Here is a 25,961-nt window from a genome sequence, read left to right on the forward strand (position 1 = left end):
GTGGAGGGCATGGGTGGTGTCACGGACGTAGGTAGGGAGATCCTGGACCAAAGGGGAGTAAATGGAGTCCAGATAGGTGGAGATGAGTTCGGTGGGGCAGAAACAGGCTGAGACAATTGGTCGACTAGGGCAGACAGGTTTGTGGATTTTGGGAAGGAGATAGAAACAGGCCGTGCGGGGTTGGGGAATAATAAGGTTGGAGGCTGTGAGTGGGAGGTTCCCTGAGGTGATGAGGTCATGAATGGTGTTGGAGATGATGGTTTGGTGCTCGGGGGTGGGGGCATGAACAAGGGGGCGGTAGGAGGAGGTGTCGGAGAGTTGGCGTTTGGCCTCGGCGATGTAGAGGTCAGTGCGCCATACTACCACTGCACCACCCTTGTCTGCGCGTTTGGTGAGGTTGGGGTTGGAGCAGAGGGAGTGGAGGGCTGCCTGTTCTGCGGGGGAGAGGTTGGAGTGGGTGAGAGGGGTGGAGAAGTTGAGGCGGTTACTGTCTCGATGGCAGTTGGAAATGAAGAGGTCGAGGGAGGGTAGGAGGCCTGGGGGTGGTGTCCAGGAGGAGGACTTGTGTTGGAGGCGGGTGAAGGGGTCAGTGGAGGGAGGGTGAGGCTCCTGGTTGAAGAAGTAAGCGTGGAGGCGAAGGCGGCAGAAAAGCTGCTCTATGTCCAAACGTGGGTGGCGGAAAAACTGCTCTATGAAAGGAACAATAAGTTACCTTTTAAAGACGAACTGCTTTGGGTAAAATTGAGGTCCACTCTCAAATAGGAAAGATCAGAGAAACTAATTCAGAGCTGTCTGGCTGATAGAAGAAATAGGAAGTAAAATGAAGAAGATAAAATGGGCATATGATTGATATCAAATTGATAATGGAAGTACAGAACAGGCTGAATACAAAAAAATTCAGTGGAGAGTGTGAAAACTAATAAGAGAATCAAAATCAAGAATATGAATTAAATATTACTCAAGTTGAAATCCAAAAACCCACATCAGCATTTTGCATCACACATCATATCATCATCTTATAATCAGCAATCCATTTGTTTACCTATTCCTCTTCTCTCACTCTCTCTCGCGCTCTCTCTGGCCCCATCTCCATGCATCTTAGTCTCCCCACCCATCACAAACATAAATATCACCTTTTTGCAACTCTTTTCAGTTCTGACAAAGGGTCACTGAACTCCAAAATGTTAACAGTTTCTCTCTCTACCAGACCGCTTCAATTTCACAATTAATTTCTATTTTTATTCCAAAAGTTGCTTTTTTTTTCTTTCACTTTTGAGATGTGGGCATCTCCACCATCCTATAGTTGCCCATGAGAAGATGGTATGGTACTGTCTCCTTGAACGGCTTTTTTTTTTGTTTTTGTTTTTGTTTTTGCCATTGCCATTTCTGGTCCCTACATCAATGCCAGGTGGTCTGTCTGTTTCTGTTCCTTTTCTTCCTTTATTTGTAGTCAATACAACTGAATGGCTTGCTGATCAACCTCATTGTTGTGGGTTTGGAGTTGCATATAAGCCAGACCAAGTAAGGATGGTAGTTTCCTTCCTGAATAACATTAGTAAAGAGATGGGTTTCTCATGATGATCGAAAGTTGTTTAATTCAAGATTAAAACATGGTCTCCAGCACAAATACCAGTCTGGTGAATAGTCTAAAGATAATATCACTAGACCATCTCTGAACCGGAGGTAATGGTAAAAGAAAGGGTGGAGTTAATCACACAGCAGAAGTGGATTTATGCATGGAGCCAGAAGGCATGGTTGAATTACTTAACGAGTAATATCCATCTGTCTTTACTGAGGAAGAAGTCGTTGCCTGAGTCATAAGATGATAAACCATCGTTGATACATGAACTAAGAGAAAGTTACATCACCAGGATTGGACTAGATGCATTCAACCTGCTAAGGAGAACAAGTGTGGGAATTGTACAAGTGTTGAAATAATCTTCCAATTTCAATACAGGAGTAATGAAAAATTGCAAATATTCAAAAATAGGTGTAAAGATAAGCCCAATAATAACATAATAGTTAATGTAACTTCCATGATAGTTTTAGATTTTTAAAATATTTTCTTTATCAGTCTGTTCAGAGAAGTTATTGCACATCAGGGAATTGAACTCGAGTCTCTTAGCTCAAGGGCAGGGACATCACCATTCTGCAACAAGAAGCCTTTAAACGTTTAGAAATTTGACAGGAGAATATTAGCAGTCACTTAGGCGAGTGTGGGTTAATTAAGGAAAGCCATGGATTTGATAAGAGCTAATTGTGCGTAGTGAATTTGATTGAAATTTTTAACGAAGCAGCAGAGGTGATTGTTCTGTTTATGTGGCCTTTCAAAAGAAATTTGAAATACCACGTAACAGGCTTATCAACAAAGACCGTGGACTGGATTTGAAGCCTCTTTTTGTTTTGAGCTAGCTAAGTAAATATAATTGATCTATATATAAAACAACTGCAGATGCTGGAAATTTGTAACACACAAAATAGAAGTTGCTGGAGAAACTCAGCAGGCCTGGCAGCATCAGAGCAGAGAAAACAATTAACATTTTGAGTCCGGTGACGACTGTTCAGAACCATCGATAAATGTGTCCTTGTGGATGTTGGGCAAGAACGAGATTAGATGTGGTCCACTTTGTATTTGTATTTGAATAACATCAATATTTCTTGCCCAGGCATTCTGAAGAAGGATGACAACTCAAAATGTTAACTTTGTTTTCTGTCTACAGATGCTGCCAGACCTGTTGAGTTTCTGCAACAATTTCTATTTTAAATGTTACAACACCTATCAAGCCAGATTTCATTCTTTGGGATGTGCCTTACCCAGTAGTACCATCAGCTGATGGCCTAACAAGTATAATAAAGATATGTCACCTTTGATGCACAGCAGTTATTTCAGCAAGTTGTTGTAATACATAGTGATGTGATGTGATGTGGATTCACAGCTATAACTTATTTATTTTTATTCTGTTGTGGGATGTAGACACTGCGAGCTGGGCCAGCTCCTAGTTGCCGTTGAGAAGGTGGTGGTGCATTGCTTTCTTGAACTACTACGTTCATACACTCTAGGTTGACCCACACACCATTAGGGAGGGAATTCCAGAATTTTGACCTTAATGGTGAAGGAACAGTGAAATATTTTCAAGTGAGAATGGTGATTGGCTTGGAGGAGAACTTGCAGTTGATGGAGTTCCCATGAATCTGCTTTCTTTGTCCTCCTAGATGGAAGTAGTTGTGAGCTTGGAAGGTGCAGACTAAGGACTGACCTGCTCTTGTAGCCACTGTATTTATATGGCAAGTCCAGTTAAGTTTCTGATCAATGGTAACCCCGACTAAGTTGATCATGAGGATTTCAGTAAAGGTAACACAATTGAATGTCATGGGGCATGGTTTGATTGTCTCTTATTGGAGATGGTCACTGTGTGGTGTAGATTTTATGTAACTTTTCATATATAAGATTTTACATAAGATTTTATACTTGTCAGCCCACACCTGGATATTGCCCAGATCTTGTTGCATTTGAACATGGCCTGCTTCATTGTCTGAGGAGTCATCAATGATACAGAACATTGTGCGGTCATCAGCAAACTCCCCCACTTCTGAACTTAGGATGGAGGAATGGATACAGCAGTTGAAGCAGTTGGGACTAGGACACTACCCTGAGGAACTCCTGCAGAGGTGAATGACCTGTAACTTCCACATTCATCCTCCTGTCAGCCAGGTATGATTCCAGCCAGTGGAGAGTTTTTCCCTGATTTCTATTGATTCCAGTTTTGCTAGGGCTCCTTGATGGCATACTCAGTCGAACGCACCTTTGATGTCAAGGGCTGTCACTGTCACTCTCACGTCACCTCTGGAGTTTTCTATCCATATTCGAACCAAGGCAGTAATGAGGTCAGGAGCTGAGTGGTCCTGGCAGAACATAAACTGGGTGTCACTCAGCAGGTTATTGCTGAACAGGTGCTGCTTGATAGCACTGTTGGTAACACCTTCCATCACTTTACTGATGATCAAGAGTAGATTGATAAGGCAGTAAATGGCTAAGTTGGATTTGTCCTGCTTTTTATGTACAGGACATACTTTGGTAATTTTCCACATTGTTGGGTAGATGCCCGTGTGGTAACTGCACTGGAGCAGCTTGGCTAGGGGCAAGGTAAGTTCTGAAGCACAAGTCTTCAGTACTATTGCTGGAATGTTGTCAGGCCCATAGTCTTCACCATATCCAGTGCCTCCAACCATTTCATCATACCAGTAGGAGTGAATCGATATGGCTGAAGACTGGTTTCACTGATGCTGGGGACCACAAGCCGGCCAAGATGGATCATCCGCTCTGCATTTCTGGCTGCAAAATGCTGCAAATGCTTCAACCTTCTCTTTTGCACTGATGTGTTGTGCTGTTTCATTATTGAGGGTGGGAATGTTTGTGGAATCTCCTCCTCCAGTGAGATACTTAATTATCCACGACTATTCATGATTGAATGTGGCAGGACTACAGAACTTTGGTCTGATCTGTTGGTTACGGGACCCCTTAGCTCTGCCTGTCACTTGTTGCATATGCTGCTTGGCACACAGTAGTCCTGTTTGGTGGCTTTACCAGGTTGATACCTAATTTTCAAGTATGCCTGGTGCTGCTCCTGGCATGCCCTCTTGCAATCTTCATTGAACCAGGGTTGATCCCCTGGCTTGATGGTAATGGTTGAGTGGAGGATATGCTGGGCTATGAGGTTACAGATTGTGCTGGAGTACAATTCTGCTGCTGTTGATGGCACACAACACCTCATAGATGCCTGGGTCTTGAGTTGCTACGTCTGTTTGAAGTCTGTCCCATTTAGCTTCATGATAACACCCAACAACATGATGGAGGGTGGATTTTGTCCCCACAAGGACTTTGTGGTGGTCGCTCTTACTGTTATATGAAGATATATCTGCAGCCAGCAGATTGGTAAGGATGAGTTCAAGTACATTTTTACCTCTTTTTGATTCTTTCATCACCTGCCACAGACCCAATCAAGCAGTTATGTTCTTTAGGACCCAACCAGCTCAATCAGTAGTCGTGTTGCTGAGCCACTTTTGGTAGTGTACATTGAAAACCCCTGACCCAGAGCACATTTTTCACTATTGCCATTTCTAGCTGAGTGGGTACCATGGTCAGCATGGACCAGTTTAGGCCGAAGGTCCTGTTTCCGTGCTGTATTACTGTATGACTGTATCTCAGAACTGCCTCCAAATGTTGCTCATCAGCTGAGGAAGAACAGTATATGGTCATCACAGGAGGTTTCCTTGCCCATCTTTATCTGATGCTACAAGATGTCATGTGTTTGAGATTAAGTAAGAACTTTCAAGGCACCACCACTTAGATCAAGGACATGTCTAGGGATGGCAATGGTAATGGTGGTGTGTGGGACATAGTCAAACTCTGGACCATTCCTTAGAGACAATGCCAAGTTATTGCTTCACTGGCCTGTGAGACAGTTCTCCCAAATTTGGTACTAACTCCCAAATGTTGCTAAGGAGGACTTTATAGGGTCAACAGGGCTGTTTTTGCCTTTGTTGTTTCCAGTGCCTGGGTTGATGCTGGGTGATCCATCTGGTTTTATTTCTTGTTGAGACTTCATACCAATTGATACAACATGAGTAGTGTGCTAGACCATTTCATAGGGCAGTTGAGCGTTGACCCATTGCTGTGGACCTGGAGTCACACGTGGGCCAGACCAAGTGATGATGGTTAATTTCCTTCCCTGAAGGACATTAGTGAACTGGATGGGTTTTTCCTGATGACTGTAAAGCTTTCATCTGAAGAAGCTTAATTCTAAATTTTTTTTTAAACGAATTGCAAATTCCATTATCTGCAGTAGTGGGTTTGGAACTTGGGTCCTCAGTACATTAGCTGAGTTTCTGGATCAGTAGTCTGATGATAATACTACTATGCCATCACCTCCCCTTTGAAAACATTGTCTTTCTTTGTTATGAGAAGACGCTGAATGGATGCCTGGGAGCTGCTGATGTAAGGCATGATTTTTTTTTGTGTGAGTAACTATGTTACATTGCACAAACTCATTGTGGATAAGAGCTCCTTACTTGGAAGCCTTACCTGCTTCTTAAATATTGCCAGCTGTGTGACCAAGTATTCAGGCTATTCTTTCAAATTTGGCTTTTTGTGCATTTCTATACCCTGAACACTTCTATTTTTAATGGCAGTACTTGAGCCACTATCCTGCGACACATTGGAATTCGTTTACAAAATCCACGTTCCTTGTTACATCTGCCTTCTCCTTCTCAAACGCACATCTCCATTTCCCACACTGTATTCCCCGATTTCCTTCAAATTCACTTGGGCTTTCATCATTTGGGGTGAAAAAAAAAGCTACATGAGCATGTACTTGGGTTTTGCCAATTTTGTCTTTCGCAATTCTGACAATCTTTTTGAGCAATTCATTTGACATTGACACATCAGTATTTCTTGTTTATTAGTGAATTGGGTAACGCAAAATCAGTTTGGCTTCTGAACCAATTCCAGGACTGAATTGTTGATAATTCTATATTTGTCAACTTGGCAAAGTGCTGCAGAAAATACCAGTGGGTACTGTTTGTAAAGGACGCTGGTGATAGTGCACTATGTTCAATAGGGGGCCATCTACCACAACTAAAGAGGGTTAACTGGCCCAGGTGTGGTGGGCATTCCCTGTATTTCCCAATGTTTGCTTAATTATGTCTAATCAGCATTTCCTAACTTTTGACATATTCTCTTTCCCAGTTTTGACAGTTACTTGTTTATTCCTAAAATGACCCATAGATTTAAATAATTCTCCCATGTCCTGAATGTTGATTCATGCTGAGTCCTGCATTCACCAGTTTTAATCCCAGCCACTGTTTGGAGCTGGTTACAATTGACTTCTGTCTTAGGTTATGAGGAGAAAATTAAACAGATTTCTAATCATTGTCCAGTGACCTTCGTTGGAAAGTATGTGTTTTTGCAGAAGTTGGGCAAGAAGTGGATTAGCTGCAGTCTGTTTTGCAATTCAATAACTTAATGATATTTTTTGCCTAGTTATCACATGAATGGCAACATTTGCCTCTGAAATTGTACCCTGCCCTTTAAAGAAAGAAGCTGAAATAATAGGGAAAAATATTTTTCCTTTGCTCCTGATCTAGTTCAGGTTGAAGGGGAGAAAAGTTCTTTTACCATACCAAATCCAGTTTTGTTCCATACTCTTGGGCTGAGTTCGTACACTCTCTTGTATAAAGGAAGTTGTTGAATGAAGAAGGACGAACGTTTTAAAAATATGGAAAACAGACTAGACCAGGTGGTTTGTGAAGAAAAATGGTAACACAGACTTTAATTTTCAGATGTAAATTGGTAATACAATCGCTAGCTATCGTGAAGGGGGACTGTTTAAGACAAATGAAAATAACTAAAATGAGGCATAAAGTGGCATATAGCATTAGTAATTAAAAGCATAATTACAAGTACTTCTATAATGTACAGATAAGCATCTTTTAAGACAAATGAAAATAACTAAAATGAGGCATAAAGTGGCATATAGCATTAGTAATTAAAAGCATAATTACAAGTACTTCTATAATGTACAGATAAGCATCTTTGCCAAAAGTAGAAACAGTGATTTAGTATTTTGTTAAGAATCTTATCTGTGGCGTGTTGGAGGGCCTCTTACCTCTTCAATTTTTGATTCCACATTACTTTCTAAAGTTAACCATTTTGCAATCCTAAAATTTCATACTTTTCTTTGGAAATATTACTGCATTGACTTGGAGTTATCTGTGCTGATGTAAAGACTGTACTCAGGATCAGTTATTGAAAACCTTCGACTGCAGGAATTGAGAGAATGCACGTGGGCCAATCTCACCCATGTAACTGCTGTCGAGACATTAACCGCCTCAACCTCTCCACCCCTCTCACCCACTCCAACCTCTCCCCCGCAGAACGGGCAGCCCTCCGCTCCCTCCGCTCCAACCCCAACCTCACCATCAAACCCGCAGACAAGGGTGGCGCATTGGTAGTATGGCGCACTGACCTCTACATCGCCGAGGCCAGACGCCAACTCTCCGACACCACCTCCTACCGCCCCCTCGATCATGACCACACACCCGAGCACCAAACCATCATCTCCAACACCATTCACGACCTCATCACCTCAGGGGACCTCCCACCCACAGCCTCCAACCTCATTGTTCCCCAACCCCGCACGGCCCATTTCTATCTCCTTCCCAAAATCCACAAACCTGCCTGCTCTGGTCGACCCATCGTCTCAGCCTGCTCCTGCCCCATCGAACTCATCTCCACCTATCTGGACTCCATTTACTCCCCTTTGGTCCAGGAACTCCCCACCTACGTCCGTGACACCACCCATGCACTCCACCTCCTCCAGGACTTCCAATTCCCTGGCCCCCAACACCTCATATTCACCATGGACGTCCAGTCCCTGTACACCTGCATTCTGCATGGAGATGGCCTCAAGGCCCTCCGCTTCTTCCTGTCCCGCAGGCCCGACCAGTCCCCCTCCACCGACACACTCATCCGCCTAGCTGAGCTCGTCCTCACACTCAACAACTTCTCTTTTGACTCCTCCCACTTCCTACAGACTAAGGGGGTGGCCATGGGCACCCGCATGGGCCCCAGCTATGCCTGCCTCTTTGTAGGTTACGTGGAACAGTCCCTCTTCCGCACCTACACAGGCCCCAAACCCCACCTCTTCCTCCGGTACATTGATGACTGTATCGGCGCCGCATCTTGCTCCCCAGAGGAGCTCGAACAGTTCATCCACTTCACCAACACCTTCCACTCCAACCTTCAGTTCACCTGGGCCATCTCCAGCACATCCCTCACCTTCCTGGACCTCTCAGTCTCCATCACAGGCAACCAGCTTGTAACTGATGTCCATTTCAAGCCCACCGACTCCCACAGCTACCTAGAATACACCTCCTCCCACCCACCCTCCTGCAAAAATTCCATCCCCTATTCCCAATTCCTCCGCCTCCGCCGCATCTGCTCCCACGATAAGACATTCCACTCCCGCACATCCCAGATGTCCAAGTTCTTTAAGGACCGCAACTTTCCCCCCACAGTGATCGAGAACGCCCTTGACCGCGTCTTCCATATTTCCCGCAACACATCCCTCACACCCCGCCCCCGCCACAACCGCCCGAAGAGGATCCCCCTCGTTCTCACACACCACCCTACCAACCTCCGGATACAACGCATCATCCTCCGACACTTCCGCCATTTACAATCCGACCCCACCACCCAAGACATTTTTCCATCCCCTCCCCTGTCTGCTTTCCGGAGAGACCACTCTCTCCGTGACTCCCTTGTTCGCTCCACACTGCCCTCCAACCCCACCACACCCGGCACCTTCCCCTGCAACCGCAGGAAATGCTACACTTGTCCCCACACCTCCTCCCTCACCGCTATCCCAGGCCCCAAGATGACATTCCACATTAAGCAGAGGTTCACCTGCACATCTGCCAATGTGGTATACTGCATCCACTGTACCCGGTGCGGCTTCCTCTACATTGGGGAAACCAAGCGGAGGCTTGGGGACCACTTTGCAGAACACCTCCGCTCAGTTCGCAACAAACAACTGCACCTCCCAGTCGCAAACCATTTCCACTCCCCCCTCCCATTCTCTAGATGACATGTCCATCATGGGCCTCCTGCACTGCCACAATGATGCCACCCGAAGGTTGCAGGAACAGCAACTCATATTCCGCCTGGGAACCCTGCAGCCTAATGGTATCAATGTGGACTTCACTAGTTTCAAAATCTCCCCTTCCCCTACCGCATCCCTAAACCAGCCCAGTTCGTCCCCTCCCCCCACTGCACCACACAACCAGCCCAGCTCTTCTCCCCCCCCCCCCCACCCACTGCATCCCAAAACCAGTCCAACCTGTCTCTGCCTCCCTAACCTGTTCTTCCTCTCACCCATCCCTTCCTCCCACCCCAAGCCGCACCCCCAGCTACCTACTAACCTCATCCCACCTCCTTGACCTGTCCGTCTTCCCTGGACTGACCTATCCCCTCCCTACCTCCCCACCCATACTCTCCTCTCCACCTATCTTCTTCACTCTCCATCTTCGGTCCGCCTCCCCCTCTCTCCCTATTTATTCCAGTTCCCTCTCCCCATCCCCCTCTCTGATGAAGGGTCTAGGCCCGAAACGTCAGCTTTTGTGCTCCTGAGATGCTGCTGGGCCTGCTGTGTTCATCCAGCCTCACATTTTATTATCTAGGTACTTGTACTTAGGCAGGTCTGTTGGATGTCGATGACTGATCCAAGATTGATGCAATGCCTCATAGCCAGTCATTGAGATCTTGAAACCTTGATGAGCACCATTAGACATTCATCAAATGTGAGGAGTAAATAATTATGTGTGGGGGGAAAAATTAAACAAATGTGATATTTCTTCACAGATGCTCCTGACTTGTGTTTTTCCAGCATATTTAGTTTTTGTTTTGATTTCCAGCATCCACATAATATTGCTTTTTTTAAAATGATTTAAGTTTCTTGTGCTGAAGGTCACTTTCAAATGCAGTTCAAAGTCTGTTTAAGCACTCTGTGTTTTCAATGAATAGCTCACTCTGCCTATTATTTAGAACGTTGTCACAACCTTCAGGCAAGTCCACCACGAGGTCAGTAAATTGTAAACGAATATAACTCCTGTAGTCACCTTTTTGGTTTGTGGTGTTTCAAGTTAAAGCATGCTAATTGTTTAATTACAAGTTCATGCTGAGAGTTCTTTTGAGGGTAAACTGATAAAGCTATGAACAAGAAATTACAAAAATATTAAAACAAATACAAATAAGACAGAAGCTTATGAACAGAAACTCTGTTAGTCTCTGTGATATGCTGTTGCTTGAGTTCCTCGACGCTGCAGAGAATAGGTTAACATTTAAAGTCATATTTGCAGCTGTAATGGTGCATTGGTTAAGAGGTGGTGTTTTCTTTAAAAGGTGCTTTCCTCAAAATAGAAGACTTTGAAAGAGATTGACAATTCCTTGATCTTTACAATTTCTGTGATTTTTTTTTAGCACTTTCTGTCTGCCTTTCCTTTAACAGAACACTGTTTCATTTCTGTGCACCTTTTTCCTTTATGTCTCCTTTGCAAAACCTGTTCTAAGGGTGGTTCTCAAAGCCACCTCTGCACATTGCTTGTTCTTGGCCAGGTTTCTGTATACAGTTCAAAATGGAGGAATGTCAATTTAAGGGAGTTAAGGGTGCCGTAAAGCAAAGAAACCCCTTCTTAAATTTATTCCTCACATTTGCTGTTTCTTTGTGAAGTTAGAATTCTCACATCTTTCATTGTTTTGTGATCCTAGCAGTTGTTACTACTGGATAAATCCACACCTGGACTAATATTTGATTTGATGGATTTCTTGAAATTACCAAGGTGATCTTTCAGCCAAACACAGCAAGTAGCACTGTAGATCATTCTTTTTTTTACCCCCTGGTTTTACAATAAAATAGAAGTTTACACAAAAGAAAAGATAAAATAAATCAAGCTGTTTACGTTTAACACAATTTGGAAGATTTCTAAGCATACAGTAAAAATACACTTCCATCTATCCCAGCAATATCCCTTTAAAGATACCCAATCACTAGAGAAAATTCCCTTCTCTATCAAATCTATAGGTATGACATAACTATTGTTTTTAATTCCTGGTGTTGTAAACACCAGCATCTTCCTTGAGTATTCACACAACTAAGCTTAGACTACCTCAGCTTCAAATTACCCTTTTCCAAATTCTAACCAAGCACTTCAGGTATGGAACTTATGAATTATGGCAGCGCTAGCAAGATAGGCAGCATTCAGGCTGTCCATTCACTCCAGACCAACCACATTTCCACCCCCCCCCTTCCTTTTTGTCTTTTTTTAATCTTTTTCTCCTTCATCTTCGTGTTGGCAATGGCAGAGGAGGGATGGAGGATGGCTGAAGTGGGTTTCTTGGTGAGGTGGCAGCCTGGTCTGACAGCAGATCCAGAGACTCTTGATTGTGATATTCCCTGATCATGGACGACAGGAGTCACTAAGGCAGCAGCTGCAGCAGAGACAGGGCTTCCAGGTTGTGGTAGGCCCAGAGCAGGGACTCCTGGTTGTTGGCATGATGGCAGCAGCTCCTCGTTGTGGTAGGCTTGGAGCTAGGGACTCCAGATTCTTGGTAAGGCAGCCATGGCAATGGAGGTGGGAGTTCCTGGTTGTTGGGCAAGTATGCGCCCAACTTGGGACCCGGCATTGTCAGTCAGTTGGTGAGGTGGGCTCAGCCACGAAGAGGATGGCACCCGACTCCTACATTTGTGGGTACAGTACAGGCTGTTTAATGATGGTGCAGGTGTCGTGGTTCAGCTGGCTGACAGCCCAGGAATCCTGCTGGAGGCAGCAGAATGAAGATGAGTTTCTTTCAGGTTTTAAAAAAATTCTTTGAACAGTTACATTGGCACCAGATTGTCTTGACAGTTGAAGCTTTTTGCTGTATTTTACTATGTTGCTCATTATAGACTACAACCGACAATAAATCATCATCCGTTCAAAATCCTTAAACTGAGGTAACATGCTTCCTAATAGAGTCGTAGAGATGTACAGCCTGGAAGCAGTCCCTTCAGTCCAACTCGTCCATCCTGACCAGATATCCTAAATTAATCTAGTCCCAGCACTTGGTCCATATCCCTCTAAACCGTTCCTATTCGTGCATCCTTCCGGATGGCTTTTAAATATTTAATTGTACCATCCTCCACCACTTCCTCTGGCAGCTCATTCCATACACACACCACCCTCTGCGTGAAAAAGTTGCCCCTTAGGTGCCTTTCAAATCTTTTCCCCCAATGTCTCTGAACTAATGGTTTTCTCTCAATGAACCTGTTTCATCCATCCAACTTCAATCAGAATATCTGCAGGCAGAAACCAAAAGCGTTCCCAGCTATTAGTTTCATCCTAAACAAAACTAAATCCAAGTCCTAATCCTTCTAACTGAAAGCAAGCTAATTCTCTCTGACATTTACTCTGTCTGTTTATAAAGCTCTTGTAATGCAAACAAATTCATATTTCCATTCCAGGAAATTTCTCTGCCATACTAGTAAGAAAGAAACATGTTACCAGAAATAACTGACAAGCTAATTATTAAATCCCCCTCATACATACTGGACCAAATTTCTCATGCATTTAGTTAAAACTAACTATAAATTAAGTGATATTAAAATATACAATAGTCTCACATCTTGCATTGCAATTGTTTGTTTGCAAGCTCTTGGTATTTCAAGAATCTTTACGTGTGTGGGCACATCTATCTATAATCCATTTGGAGCCTTTTTAAAGTCTCTTAGGTTGGAGCAAGATTAGGATTTCTTTACAAATTCCAAAACACATCGTTTTTTAATAACAATGTCTAGCATGTGGAACCGGGAAAAGAAGTTAAGATTTTAAACAAAAAGGTCAAAAGGTGAACCAGATTGCAACCTATTGCAAAGACACAGACAGCCAAACCAAATCAGCGTTGCTACCTCTGTATTCACAACAGTCAAATTAAAACATTCAAAAACCCTCAAAATTGACCCCAGTGGTTTTTGAACAGAATTTTGAATAACCAATCCAAAACTCTAAGAATAATCAATTCCAGATCCCAAATTACATCTTAAATGAAATACTTAGTAATTTTATTAGTATTATAGTAACTTCAGTAGAGCAAAATTAAAGAATAGAGTAACCTAATTGGTCTAAAATCCAAAAAACCTTTGCTCTCAGCCCAATTCTTTGTATATATCAGCAAACAAATATAGTTAAGGGATAAATAAAAGAAACAACAAATCAAAACTAAACTGGCCAAAGTATTTAAGTGGTTTTCATGGCGCATTGTTTCAAAGATGTCAGTAGATTTTTGGTTGATGTCTTCAAAAAGATTAATCCAGGTCATGTTTATAGTTTACTCGGATAAAGGCAGTAATGATAATAACTCAGTTTTGTGAGTTCTGAGCTTCCTTATTGGAGGTTAGTCAAGGAACTTTCAAATTGTCATGCTCTAGCCTCAGTTGTCAGAGTCCTCCACAGAGAATAGAATCTACGACCCAAATTGAACCCTGACAGGCTGGCTGTGTCCTCCATGAGGTCCTATTCACCATTCAACGTCTGCCATCTTCCTGAGCATAAGATCTTTTCCAGACTTCCTGGAATATGTTCACAGGTACTGACCTCATTACTAGCCAGCTTCTGCTATTTGTTTAAACAGAATGCACTTCCGTGGTCTTGTGGTGTCTGCAGAACCTTTTGACCACGACTCAACACACAATTAACTTCCAGGCCTGGCCTCACAAATAAGCAAAAGGGTGTTCGGTCTGCTTTCCTTTTAACACAAGCTATTACCACAGTCAAAGTCATCTTTAACTTACAATGCCCACTTCTCAGCTCAAAACCAAAATTGATAAAATAATGAAAATGTAAAAATGAAAAATCAGCAACACTGCATTACACTCACTTCTAAGATGAGATCCCAACACATTGCCAATTTTCTTCTCTGTAGCATTACCCAACTCCCATCTGTGTCGACTCACTGCTGCTGAAATCCTCATCCTGCTTTTGTTACCTCTAGACTTAACTACCTCAGTACACTGCTGACCAGCCTTCCATGTTCTCCAGTTCATAAATTTGAGCTGATCCACTTTTGTTCAAAATAACTCTTCTGCCTGTGTCAGAATTTGAAAAAGTCCCTTTTTGACTATCGCCCTGTTCTTGCTGACCCATATTGACTGACAGTTAACCAATCCCTCAATTTTAAAGCCCTAATCCTTCCTTTTAAAATATGAGGAAGTCCTCTGTCCTCCCACTCTGTGCAATCTCTTCCTGTGTGCATCCGTGATTTTAATTTTTTCACCATCGGTAACCATGCCATCAGTTACCTCGGCTCTGGAATCCCCTCCCACTACCTTTTAATATCTCTATCTCATTTTTCTCCTTTAAAATTGACCACTGTAACCAAGCTCTTAGTTACTTGACCAATTGTCTCCTTGTGTGACTCAGTGTCAGGTTTTTAATCTTGTGCTGTACTTCAAGTGAGATTTAAATACAAGTGTTATTTTAACATGATACTGATGCAGCTCACCTTAAGAGTTTGACCGCATCAGTTATTTTAGCCTAAAGTTGAGGATGCTTTATTTCTCAGAATTTGAGGAAGGTACTTCATGTACACTCAGAATAAGAACCCTTCCTAGGTGTTGTGGTAATTGGGCTACTCATTCTAGAAGGCGTGCCTTGTTCTGCGTCGATTATAAATGGAACATGTCAACATAAAAGCTACATTCTAGATTAACATCTTTCCTTTATGCCCTTTCTGTCCTTTGTATAACTGTAATTTTTCTAGTTGCACTGAATTTTCTGTTAAATCTCCTTTTTTGAAGAGGGGTTGGTATAAAGGTCTTTTCCCCAGGGTAGAAGCATACAGAACCAGAGGGCATAGGTTTAAGGTGAGTAGGGAAAGATTTTAAAAGGGACTTAAGGAGCAACTTTTTCAAGGAGGGGATGGTGTGTATATGGAATGAAGCGCCAGAGGCGGGTACAATTACAGCATTTAATTGGCATCTGGATGGGTACATGAACATAAAGGGTTTGGAGGGATGTGGACGAAATGCTAGCAAAAGGGACTAGATTAATTTAGGATGTCTGATCAACATAGACCAGTTAGACTGAAGGGTCTGTTTCCATGCTGTACATCTCTATGACTCTATATTCCCTCTCCTGGGTCTTTAATAAAATGCTTATTTACTTTGAATACTCTGTTAAATGGATAGGATGCTCACAGATTTAAAGCACAAAACATACCATGCTCTTTACTGAGCAGAATAGATTTTTTTTAAAGGAAGTTAAATGACTCCTGAATTTCACGGTGTAGAGGAATCTGGATGCTCTTGTGTGTGAGTCACAAAATGCCAGTAAGCAGGTGCAGCAAGTAATTATGGCAGCTAATAGAATACTGTCTTTTATTATGAGAGGATTTGAGCATAAAAGTAAGAATGTTATTCAGGGTGTTGTTTCAAAACTATGTGTGGTTTTGTTCATCGTATTTTTGGGAAGGATTCAGGTTCATTAGAGGTGGTTCAGTGGACGTCCATTTGCTTGATATTCGGAATTATCAGGTTGTCTTTAGCATGACAGATTGGACAGGCTTGGCTTATTTTTTTTCTTGAGTTTGTAAGAGTAAGAGGTGATTTGTTGAAGTTTGACATTCTGAATGGTGTTGATAAGATTAGTGTGGAAAGGATGTTTTCTTTTGTGGATGAGCCCACCACTACGGGACACTTGTTGAAAATCAGGAATCACTTGTTTAGGATGTTCTGGAGGATAATTTTTTTTTGAGGTTTGTGTGACTTTTTAACTCTGTGCCTCAGAAGGCCGTGGAGGATGGGGCTCATTGAATATTTTTAATATGAGGCAGTAAGATAGAACATAAATGGATCAACCATGATCTTTTTGAATGATGGAGCAGGCTTGAGGAACCGAATGGTGTATCTGTGCTCCTAATTCATATGCCCATATACTGTTTATCCAGTGACAGCAATTTAGATGCTATGCCCTTGCCTTCAGCAACACGCTAAATACCTTGTATTCATTCCTCCATCTTTATTCCAATGTTTTTCCAAATTTCCCTGAATTTCTTGACTACCTGCTGGATATCTTCCCCCCCCCTCCCCCACCCCTTAAAGTGCACTGAGTCTTGGCAACTGCTTTTGCAGATATCTTATCAAGAAAATAAAAGTGAGAAGAGAGGCTGGGTGTCTTGTGCCAGCTAACCTTTCACGCGATAGTTACTCTTATAGACAGTCACTGCAGTTATTATCGGCAGGAAATCTAAAGCTGCTACACCCACCAAACATTTAGTTGATTGAGGCTGGCTGATTCTAATTAAAAAATAACTTGCAGGGAAATAGTTGGTAACTCCTCTATATTTGTAATTTATTTGGAAGCTCAGACTTGTACTCGAGAGACAGCAGATCCAGGCAAATGTGTCTCCGGTGAGTCCACGTTTAATCTTTTTGAGGCAATAAAACCCATTGTGAGTGGGTTTTATTCAACTTGCAGTGATTCAGCTTGGAAATTATTTCTTCATATTTGATTTTTAAAAAGTCTGTCCCGTTTCTTTAAAAAACAATGCATGTTCGACGTGAATAAGTGCCAGTTAGATCTTGCAGACGGGGCTTGGCTTGGACGATTGTTGAATACAGTGAGGTGAGAGGACTTTTGTTTCTGAAAGACTAGAATACCTGTCGATACTTCCTGCCTGAGCTTGAGTCACATGAAGATCATTAACTTGAGCACAGTATTCGAGAGAATATACAATGCTGTTGCAAATTAAATTTGAAACTGAAGGAGAGGAGCACGCACTGATGAAACAAAAAATGTCCTATCTCCCTCCTTTGTTTCTTTCTATAACCCCCATCTTCACCAAAAGTGGAATTTGAGTCAGCACTTAAATTGTTTTTAAAATAAATGTAAAGCAATTCATTTTCAAGTTAGGAATTTTCTTTTTCTGCTTTGCTGAGCTGAGATATTGGGTGCTAAGTTGTCCCATTTAGGATGGGATAGATGAATGGATAGTCCTACCTTTACTAGAATGTTGCCAGGCTGGGGAATTTTAGCAATGGGGAGAGGTTGGAGAAGTTGGGGTGATTTTCTTGGAACAGAGAAGGCTGAGGGGTGACATGATTGGGGTATACAAAATTGAGAGGTGTAGAAATGGAGTCGACAAGAGGAATCTGATTCTCTTGGCAGAAAGTCCAAAAAGGGGTTGTGGATTCAAGCTATGTAGCAAAAAAGGGTTAGAGGGGATGTGAGGAAAAACTTCTTTATGCAGAGAGTGTTGGATGTCAGGAATTTGCTGCTTAAATTGGTGATTGGAGGCAGAGGCTGTTTTTAAACTACCTCAGTCAGCACCTTAAGAGTTGTAAACTGAGGACTATAGGCAATGTGTAGGAAGATGGGATTAGAAAGAGCATCTGGGTGTCTTTGGGTTAGCATGGATAAGATGGGTTGAATGGCCCCCTTCTGTGCTGTATCATTTCTATGATTTTGCTCCTTGGTGAGGTTGGAGTTTGATCTTTTAAATAAGAAGTTTTAATGATTCTTGCTGGACTGGTAATCTGGAGCTAATGTTGTGATTTTGACAGGAAGAAAGAGCAGATAACTAAACCCCAGTGCACTTCCAGTTACACATATTTGTGTAAATATATTGATTCAATTCTGTACCAATGACCTCTCTCTTGTACAACTGCCCAGAAATAAATGTTTGCTGATTATTCGGAACAAAACGTATTCTTAAAGCATGTGGAAGGCACTGGTTAGCCACTAACCAAGGTCCAAAAGTTAATTACACACACACACACACACACACACACACACACACACACACACACACACACACACACACACACACACACACACACACACACACACACACACAACAACACAAATAGATGTGTCGCAATTGGTGGGCTGTTTAAACAAAGGAAAAAGACTCCGGACTCTCCACATCTATCAAGTAGAAACAAGTAAACATGACTATAAGCACTGTCTCAGGGAATATGTTTATGTTGTATTGAAAAGCATAATAAGGGAAAACAACATATAAGCATAGACTAAAATTCTCAACTGAGGTTCTCCTTGCAGCAATTCCCTACCCTTACCCAGAAGGACTTTACCTACTTATCAAATCCTTGAGGATTCCTTCATTTCTTGGGTCCAAACAAAAGTACCACAGCTCTCAGGATTCACTTTAATATCTTCTTAATGTTTCCCAAGTTGCAAAATCTTCATAGAATTCTTCCATTAGCATTTGATAACCAATCCTCCTCCATGGCATCTCGTGAGACGTCATTATTGTGGTCTTCTCAACTCAAGCACGTGTCCCTGCATTCTTGCTTAGCACTTGCAGAAATTACCTTGATTTTTGGCTGTTCTTTTACTCCTGGTCATCAACTTTGTTTTTCTGTGGGCTGAACTGAAGGCTTAGAGCCACCAATGTGGAAGAATTGCACAACTAAATACCTGGAATACCAACGAAGGCTCCACTCTGAATTAATGAAATCCACGGTTACAGGTTAGTTGAGTTCCCTGATGGATTTTTAGATTAATTAACTAATTTTTAGCTTCAGTATTGAACACTTTGACCATGAGGTCTGCATGAATAACTTAAATTTCTGTTGAAATTAGGTGGATTCTCATCAGACATGCTGACTGTGATTTCCTCAGCTGAGTGATGACCACCATTCATTTTTTTTTCACTTTCATCGTCAAACTCTGACCAAGCATAGAACACTTTGAACTGCCATTGTTTAAAGTGTTATTGCAATTTCCAACATTTTAATTACCTTAGTCTCACAATTTCAATCTTCCTAAATATTAAAATATTAACATAAACCCTGAACTAGATGATTATAACACAATGTAGTTCCTACCTTGTTATGAATAATATAACACACAACAACCAGGAAGAGATTAACAGGAAGATCTGTAACTGGATGGTTATTCAAAGGTCTTAGCTAATAATTCAGAATGCAAGTTAAATTCTACTCTGGTAATTTGAGAACTTCTTTTATTACATTAAAAAGAAATCAAGGACCAAATTGCTGCTTGGCCTGCTGTGTTCATACAGCTACACACTTTGTTACCAAAACCTTGGATTTGATTTAAATTCTAGATGGGATATATGGAAGAATGATCATTATGCTTATTTTAGACTAACAATGTGCAGGGCTTTTTCTGGTGGACCTCTTTCAAGATCAAAAGATCTGGAAGTTAGCATAAACTAGCTACTTGACTTTTTAAAAATGTATTCATTTTGCGGGATGTGGGCATCGCTCAAGGGCAATAAATGTTGGCCACCAGAAGGTGATGTTGAGCTGCCTTCTTGAACTGCTGCAGCCTATCTGCGTGAGTTGACTCACAATGCCATTAGAGACGGAACTAAAGTAATTGCAGGCAGGTAGGTGCAGGGTGACTGACCCAGCGCAAGGTAAATGCTACTCAGTTTTACAGTACTGTTGTGAAGAATACCACATGGGCTGTTGTGCCCAAGAAGAAGGCTAATGACTGCTTTTCAGAGTAACAAGATCTGACTAATAAAGATGCCCAAATTTAAAGAGAGTGTTTAAAAGCAGGTGTTGTAAGAGGGGTAAGAAAAATCCATGGTGCCTTTTGTTTGCTACAATTGGATTTTACAGGCATGTTGCAATACTGTGATATACTATAATACTGTGACTTTAATTAGGACACTAACTCAATGATTCTGATGATTATTTTTATTCTTGCAGAATGGTATTCAGCTGCATATGGTCATCAAAATTTTTTTCTCACGGTGTGGGCCATACACTCAAAATGCTTTCCTAGTGACCTCATGCTTCCTTTCTTCTGTGGTTTATTTCCCCAGACTGCATCCTGTAGGGAGGGATTGGATTTGGCAAGGAACAGCCATTTTGCAGAATGAGCTAATTTTTCAGGTCTGTGAGGAGCATGAACCTGACAGTTTTTTGTTTTCTTTTAAATCATCACAACTGTTAAAATAGTGCAGCTTGCTGTGCAAAGGGAGTGGCAGCAGTCATTTGGCAACAAGTTCCTACACTGCTGCATAAGGGTGGATCCAAAAGCAATACCCTGCTGCCTAGATGTAGAATTCTAGAATTGCTTCCAGTTCACTCTTTTTAAGTCTTCAGCTTGGATTAGTAGTTACATGTAACAAATTGAGTTTTGAGAGCCGTGTAATCATGGTGATTATTCAAACATAGCATGTTCAGAAGGAGCTAGACCAAGGGTAGCATTGGGCGAAACTTCTGGTTGCAGGGCCACATTTGGTTACACAAGCCAAATGAGAGGTCGGTCATATGTGCTCAAGACATGTACAGTTTATAATACAGATAAATTTTTGGTCCAAATGAAATCATAATCTTTGCAACTAGACTGTTGTAACAACGCATTACATACAATAATGAAACCAAATGTACCGTCTTTTTCACAATGCAATTAGTCACTGTTCCAACTAGCTCAGGTGGAAAATTCATCTCTCTTTCCCTCTGTCAGCCGCTATAAACATTCTTTTTGCTTGCATGCAGGTATTGCTCTTCAGTTAAAACATACTAAAAAACGAAGGAGTGAATTACCAAAATTCTCTTAAATGAAAAAGAAATTTTCCTACCTTCAGGTGGGGGTGGGGTGGAAGAAATAAAAACGTGACATGAAACACTGACAAATACAGATAACAACAAGTTTCAAAGTGAGTGTGTCTGCTACAGGCTGGTAGAACAACAGTTAGACAATTAAACGTTCCAGACACTTTGAGAAGTTAGCTTCTTAACCTAGACTACAGCTGGTTATTTGTTAACTCTCATCTGCAGCAGCATTAAAATCTGTATATATCTTTGTTTCAACGAATGGTCAATTTTCCCAAGTTGCATTTTCATCAGGCATGTTTTCCTAAATGATGAGAGACACAGGCAAGGAAGGCAAAAGTCCTAGCTGTTGCTGTCACATTCATTTTTCCCTTCTGTGTTCTGCTCTAAAGTGGCAATTGAAGTTTAGTTGACTTTTTATGTCAGAGCCTAGCTCTATTGTCTTTACAAGCTGGCTAACTGGCAGGTGAACCTTTCATGTCCCAATATTTGAAATTATCATACATGTGTAAATTAAACAGAGATAACAATTTCTTGACACAGACTCAGTTGCCTGGTTTCAGTGCCTTTATCTAAAATACCAATTTGAATCAGATGCCTTAGTTTATTCCACATAGGTCTCCGAAGCTTGTGGCAATCTATTAGGTAACCATCGTTGTAAAGTTAGGTCCATGAATCTAACACTTTGAAATGGTAGAAGTTAAAACTTAATATTTACGACTATCATAACATCTCACTTATTTTCAGTGACGTCAAGTTCTTGTGTTAATCTTTCCTTGCATCTGCAGCATTCTTTTGTCTTGCCAATGTAAATGTTGCTTTAGTATGTTTTAAAATATGGTGTTTCAAGCCACCAAGGGAAAAGCAGTAAAGAAAAAGAAAATGTGGAGAGACAAAAGCATTTCACAGGCAGTTCTACTTCCATGTGAAGTACCATGATCTGTATCATCTCCCTACCTCTCATTCCTGGAGTTGGGTTTTAATAATCCCAATGTTCATTTTAAAAGAGGTCCCCTCAAGGACATCTGTAGTCTGTTTCACACCTGTTAGGAAACATGTTTTCATCCTTCAATATTCTCAAAATGTAAAAATCTAACAAAACCATATGCTCCTCATTCTCTGTTATGTTCATTATTCTCCTTCTAGGAATCTAAAGTTTAGCTGCTTTTTCAAGTCTTATTTTCAGAACTTCATAAACCTATGAGCTCCTGTGGGAGCTTGACAAGTTGCTGAAGGGATGTTTCATTTTGCGGGAGTGCGTGAGGACACAGTTTAAAAGTAAGGAGTCTCCTACTGAAAGTTGAAAGTAGGGGATCGTTATCTGAATGTCATGGATCGGTGGAATTCTATTCCCCAGTGCGTGGTGAAGGCAGAGTTAGTAAATATTTTTAAGACAGAGTTAAATTATTGGGAGTAGTCAGGAAAAGGGAGTTCAACTGCAATTGGATCGGCAATGATCTTTTGAAATGACGGAGCAAGCTCAAGAGGTCAAATGACCTCCTCCTGTATCAGCAACCTAATCAGTGAGGTGACTGTCTGTCTGAAACCGTTAAACCACAATTGTTAATTGAGATCTTCTGATGTATGGATCTTGGGACTTGTTACAGGAGACATTATAGTGATGGCTTCCTGTCTTTCACTGACCTCCAAATGGAAGTTTAACAAACTCCTGCAATGAGTTTTGTTTTGTCATAGCCACTCTGACTTATGCTTGGAAATAGCTGGTACCTGGGAGCAACTTTTTTTTTTGGCATTTTCCCTTCCCATGGCACCATAAAGTTCTACTCCTGTTGCATTATGAACAGAAATTGTAGTGTGGAAGTAAAACAATTGTGTATAACAAATCTGGACAGAAGTGAAAATGTGTAGAGGCCTGAGAGATTTTAAAATACTTGTGAAACGATTCAGACATAAAATATTTCTTCTCGGTGATTTGATTTATTTTCTATTATTGACAATGCAGAATGGAAAATAGAGGAAATGGGTTATTTCCACCTTGTGAGGTGAGTTAACCTGATTATGTTTAATTATACTGTAGCTTTTTGTATATTTATCTATAAAATTCTGCTTTTAGCATATGCTGGTCTGAAGGCTGGAAATTCAGGAGTTTTTAAACAATAAGTAACACTCAACATTCTGAATATAATCTTCCATCTTTATTATTTGAATTCTGTTCCTCCCGTCCACTCACCCACCCATATGGGTGGTGAATCGAGCTGAACCATCATCAAATTGGAAATTACATTTTGTTAGTGTTCAGGAAGATTATGGACTATTACTGTGGAGTGACTTGCCTATGCAAGGACAATGTGACCATTCTTGTCTCTGAAATGTGGGAAATGGAAAATTACCCAACTTGTTCAATTCAACATCGAGAAAACATTTCACTCTGCTGGTCAAATTGCCAGTGTTTAATTCCTAGCATGTGGTCTGACTAGTGTTGCCAAAAAGTAACTTCTGACTGGCTGGCTGGCTGACTGACTATATTCGGAAGTAGGTGGTGCAGATAAGTTGACCCTTTGTAAGCTGTGGCCAGTACATTAATCATTTGTATGCAAAGCCTGCAGTTTTGATAGTATTCCAGTTCAGATCTTCAAACCTGGTGGACATCTGTTGTATCAAGAATCCTGAACCCATTCTTACCAATTTGAAAGGGATTAGAAATGTGACAGTTGTGACTTCTGTAATGAGGAGAGAGAGATCATGCTGTTGCAACTATAGAACAGAGAACAGTACAGCACAGGAGCAGGCCCTTTGGCCCACCATATCTTTGCTAACCATAACTCCATACCAAATTAATCCCATCTGCCTGCACATGGACCGTGTTCCTCCATCCCTCTATTTCCTGCCTGTCCATGTGCCTCGGTAAGTGGCTATCATCTGTTCTTCTGCTACTTCTCCTGGTACTTAACTGTTCTGGACACCTACCACCACCTAAATAACAAAGTGTGGAGCTGGATGAACACAGCAGGCCAAGCAGCATCTCAGGAGCACAAAAGCTGACATTTTGGGCCTAGACCCTTCATCAGAGAGGATGATCAGAGAGACTTTGTTATGTTGGATTCTCCACCTTCTGCAGTTCCCATTATCACCTACCACACCCTGTTTTTTTTAAAAAAATTTTTCCTCTCACATCACCCTTAAACTTTTACCCTCTCACCTTAAAGCTACACCCCTAAGTATTTGACACTTGCACCCTGGGAAAGGCTCTGACTATCCACCCTGCCCACAACTGTCATTACTTTAGATAGTTCTATCAGGTTGTCCCTCAGCCTCTAATACTTTAGCAACAGCAATCCAAGCTTGTCCGAATCCTCCTCCTAGTTAGTACACTCCAACCCAGGCAATTTATTGGTAAATCTCTTTTACACCCTCTCCAAACCCTCCACGTCCTTCAGGGAGTGTGGCAACCAAAGCTATATACAATACTCCAAATGTGGCCGAATTAAAGTCTTATACCGCTGCAACATGACATGGTAACTTTTATACTCACTGGCCTGACTGATGAAGGTAAGCATTCCATATGCCACCTTTACCACTTTATCCACTTGTGTCGCCACTTTCAGGAAGCTGTGGACTGGCACCCCAAATCCGTCTGTATATCAATGACCCTAAAGATCCTGCAACTCACTGTATACTATCCTCTTACATTTGACCTCCCAAAATACATCACCTTTCACTTGTCCAGATTAAATTCCATCTGCCATTTCTGTGCCCAGCTTCCCAACTTTCCAACTTTTTTAAAAAACATCCTTCACGGGTAAGGGTGTCACTTGCTAGGCCAGCATTTATTCCCAGAGGGCAGTTAAGAGTCAACCACATTGCTGTGGGTCTGGAGTCACATGTAAGCCAGACCCGGTGAGGATGGCAGTTTCCTTCCCCAGGGAATATTAGAGAACCAGATGGTTTTCTGCAATCAATAATGGATTTGTGGTCATCATTAGACTCTGAATTCAGATTGTTTTCTTATTGAATTCAAATTTCACCTTCCGCCATGGCTTGATTCAAACCCAAGTCTCCCAGAATATTATCTGGGTTTCTGGGTTAAAAAGTCCAGCGATTAATACCACTAGGCCATCACCTTTCCCACTGGTCGTTATCCTGCTGTATCCTTTGACAACTTTGCTCGCTGTCTACAACTCCAAACCAAATTTTTGTCATCTGCAAACTTACTAACAGACCACCTACATTTTTTCATTCAAACAACAGAGGCCCTAGCATTCATTCTTAGAGAACACCATTGGTCACTGGTACTCATTAAAGACCTCACCCACTTCCTTGGCTCCTACTTTGCCTTTAAATTTTTTCTTTGTCCTTGAGTGGACCTGTCCTTTCCCTAGCTACCTTATTTCTCCTAATATAAAGTATAAAATGCCTTGGGCATCTCCTTTAATCCTACTTACCAAGGGCATTTCTTGGCTCCTTTCTGCCTTCCTAATTTCTTAAGTTTTTTTTCTGCTTCCTTTAAAGTTACCTTGTTGGGATTATGCTACAGGCCTCCCAATGGTAACAGGAGAGATAGAGGGAGATGCGTAGGCAAATCACAGAAAGATGTAAGAGAAACAGTGTTATAATTTTAGAGGACTTCTACTTGTCTAATGTTCACTGAGATCACCTTAGTGTGAAAGGAACAGAGGGGTGGAATTTTTAATGTTCATCAGGAGAGCTTTTTGTACCAGTATGTAGATTGCCCCATCTCTAGTGGGAATGTGCTAGGTCTAATCCCAGAATGAAGCCAGTCAAGTGTTTGAAACTTGGAGTCAGTGAATATTTTGGAGATAGTGACCAAAAGTTTCAAAGTCATTCTGCAAAGGGATA

At 41.7% G+C, this 25,961-nt stretch overlaps 1 protein-coding gene across 6 annotated transcripts in view; it reads left to right on the top strand.

Moving 5' to 3' along the window:
• LOC125458680 (protein Shroom4-like) overlaps nt 1–25,961 on the top strand; it is a 137,918-nt gene that overhangs the window by 12,891 nt on the left and 99,066 nt on the right. Inside the window, exon 1 of one of the 6 annotated variants that reach the window (XM_059651446.1) lies at nt 2,774–2,845. The exons of the other annotated variants lie outside the window; for them this stretch is intronic. The gene's annotated coding sequence lies outside the window, so the exon portion shown is untranslated. Of the gene's footprint in view, nt 1–2,773; nt 2,846–25,961 lie in introns of those variants that run through there. 6 annotated transcript variants of the gene reach the window in all.

Source organism: Stegostoma tigrinum, chromosome 15 (assembly GCF_030684315.1).
Source record: "Stegostoma tigrinum isolate sSteTig4 chromosome 15, sSteTig4.hap1, whole genome shotgun sequence".
Taxonomy (NCBI): Eukaryota; Metazoa; Chordata; class Chondrichthyes; order Orectolobiformes; family Stegostomatidae; genus Stegostoma; species Stegostoma tigrinum.